This window comes from Dipteris shenzhenensis, chromosome 5 (genome assembly GCF_047967505.1).
Source record: "Dipteris shenzhenensis isolate YYH24624 ecotype China chromosome 5, Dip_SZ_1.0, whole genome shotgun sequence".
In the NCBI taxonomy this organism is placed as follows: domain Eukaryota; kingdom Viridiplantae; phylum Streptophyta; class Polypodiopsida; order Gleicheniales; family Dipteridaceae; genus Dipteris; species Dipteris shenzhenensis.
The window spans coordinates 53,640,470-53,643,876 of record NC_141600.1 but is presented as its reverse complement, the minus strand read 5'-3'; positions in this window follow the sequence as shown (position 1 = coordinate 53,643,876).

The following is a 3,407-nucleotide window of genomic DNA, read 5'->3' as shown; positions in this document are numbered from 1 at the left end:
AAGTGGTTTTGAGAGCCTGTTAAGTGTTTTCAAAGAAAAAGTCGTTTTTTGAGCTTTTCCCTGTTCCGTTCGATGACAGAGACTCCGTATTGACTTGTAGAGGCAACTATTGCTTGCTTTTGGTGTCCACTTCACTTCAAGAGCTTGGAAACACCTTCATTCTTGAATCTGGATCATTTCATTGGATTTCTGACTCACTGTGTCAGTTTTGCGTTTTTCTACCCGGGTGTTGGAACTAAAATTTGGAGCAACCATTTGTAGATCTGTCAGTTCTGGTGGACTCAGGAGGTCCTAAAACTTCTATGTTGCTCATCATTCACACTCTGGTGGAGTTTACAAACAACTCTGTTTCCAAAAACGTTTTTTAGTCCGTGTGTTGGACCCAGTGATTGAGACCACAGTTTCCAAAACCGTCTGTCCCATTGCATTCCGGACGCCCAAAAACCCCTACCTATCAGTTCTTACGCGATTCGATGGAGGATTTTCAGAGTTTTAGATCTCTGTGTATTCGATTTCGTCTCTCTATTATACATTTTTCATTCTAAGGTTTTGAAACCTTAGATTTATGCCACATGGCAGTGGATAAGTATTGACTCCCATTCTCACTCATCGGTTGGGATTTTGGAGTTTCGGCAGAAGAGAGATATTTGCAGATTTTCTTGCTGAGTCCGATTACGCAATGGCACCCATGTTTTGAGGCATCTCAGGTTCTATTTTCAGTAGCAGTCATTACCGTGGGACTATGATTTCTTGAGCATACCTTATGTAGATCACTCTGGTTGTAGTTTGAGCAGTGTGCGCTCATTCATGGTGTGCATTGGGTTGCAGTGGATGATTTATAGGCCATTTGGATGCATTGTGGTCCTTATTGGATGCGCTGATAGGCCCAAATTGCCTTGTGGGATGCTATTTTTTATGGATGCTTTGCACATGGATGCTATTTTATGCTGAGGGATAGTTTTGACACATTGCAGGTGATGCATTGATAGTGCTATGCTCTCTTGGATGAGATATTATTAATGCATATGCCAGTGGACAACGTTTATGCTTGAGTCATTTGGCACTTATTGGCATTTTGGATTGCCATTGCAGTTGGCATTTTCTTTTGGGCCAGATTTGCTCATATGGATGCATAGTATATGCACATGAGCCAGATGCTTTGAGACATGAGTTTTGGTGATATTTCACTTTATTATGGCATACACATTTGGGTGCACCTGGTATTTGGTGTGATTCTCTCTTGTAGGCACTAGCATTTGGGATTTTTGCTTCATTTGCATCATGGCATCCTCTTCCATACCTGAAAAGGAGTTTTTTAGCATTAAAAAGTTTGATGGGACAAACTTTTCTTTGTGGAAAGAACAAATAAGGGATGTGCTTATTCAAAAGAAGCAGATTAAACCCTTGGCAGGGATTGAAGCTAAGCCTGCAAATATGTCTGAGGATGATTGGAATGAGTTGGATGCATTAGCAAAATCTACTATTAGACTTCATCTTGCAGAGTCAGTTTATTTCACAGTAGTAAATGAGCAGACTACGGAAGATTTGTGGAAGAAATTGTGTGCCATTTATGAAAAGGAAACTGCCTCTAATAAAGTTTACCTCATGAAGAGGTTGTTTGAGCTGCAGCTGAAGGAAGGGGTCTCCATTGCTTCTCACTTGAATGAATTCAATATTATTTTCAGTCAGATTCATGCTCAAAAGATGAATTTTGATGCGGAGACTAAGGCAATATTTCCCTTATGTTCATTGCCATCCTCATGGGATACCTTCCGTACAGCTGTCAGTAACTCTGCACCTAGTGGAGTACTGAAATTTGATGATGTTGTAGGTAGCTTGTTGGCCGAGGAGATTAGACAGAAGTCTATGGATGACAACAAGAAAAATGTAGCCTTAAATGTGCAAAGGGGCAGATCACAGTTTAGGGGGAAGTCCCAAGAAAGAGGGAAGTCTCATAGCAAATCCAGGGCACAAAACATTGAGTGTTACCACTGTGGCAAGAAGGGCCATATGAAAAAGGATTGCTACAAGCTGAAAAGAGAGAAAAAGGATAAGAAAAAGAATGCAAATTGGGGTGCAAATCAAAAGGAAGAGAGTCCAAGGGAGGACAAAGAAAAAGTGAAGATCGAGATCAATGCAGTCACACATGATAGTGACAATGACGTTCTCTTCATGTCTAGTTTATCTGCAGAGTTGCTTACCACTTCAGATGATGCATATTCCCAAGATTGGATTTTGGATTCTGGTGCTTCATTCCATGTTACTCCCCATAGGGAATGGTTCTCCACTTATGACAGTGGAAAGATAGGTTGTGTGCATCTTGGAAATGACTATGCATGTGACATAGTGGGAGTAGGTGACATAAAGTTTTCTTTTGCAAATGGGTCTGCATTTATTTTGAAACATGTGAGACATGTGCCTAAGTTGACCAAGAGTTTTATTTCAGTGGGTCAGCTAGATGATGCTAGTTTTCACACCACTTTTGGCTTTTAGAGTTGGAAAATTCAGAAGGGCTCTATGCTTTTGGCCAGGGGTGCCAAGTGTGGGACTTTGTATCCCTTACATGTATCAGGGGTATTTGATCATGTTGTTGCAATAACTGAGCAGCCAAGCACTTCTTTGTGGCATTGCAGGTTGGGGCACATGAGCCAGAATGGAATGAAACTCTTATGCCGTTTGGGTTATGTACCACATTTGAGTTTCTCTAATTTTGAAATTTGTGAGCATTGTCTCTATGGGAAGTAGACTAAATCAGCCCATAAAAGAAGGGGAAAGAAAGAGTTTGAAAAGCTTGATTTGGTGCATTCAGATGTATGTGGTCCCATGCCTACACAGTCATTAGGCGGGGCTAAATACTATGTGACATTCATTGATGATGGAACTAGGAAAGTGTGGATTTATGCTATAGCTCGGAAGAGTGATGTGTTCCAGGTATTTCAGAAATGGCTGGCCTTGGTTGAGAATCAGTCAGGTAGAACGCTTAAATGCCTACGGACTGACAATGGTGGAGAGTATCTCTCTCATGACTTTCAGCATTTCTGTGATACACGTGGGATTAAGAGGGAGCTCACATCCCCTTGTACTCCAGAGCAAAATCCAGTTGCAGAAAAGATGAACCATACCATTCAAGAAAGGTTGCAATGCATGCTTTCCAATGCAAGTCTTTCTGGTGGTTTTTGGGCTAAGGCAATGAAGACTACAATGCATGTGATCAATTGATCACCTAGTAAGAGTTTGGATGGTGGTATTCCTGAAGAGGCATGGAGTGGCAAGAAGCCCTCTTACTCTCATTTGCATATATTTGGGTGTGAGGCATATGCACATGTGCCAAAAGAGCTTCGAAAGAAGCTAGATCCTAAGTCTAGGAAATGCATCTTTCTGGGTTATGGTGAAAGTGGAGAGATGGG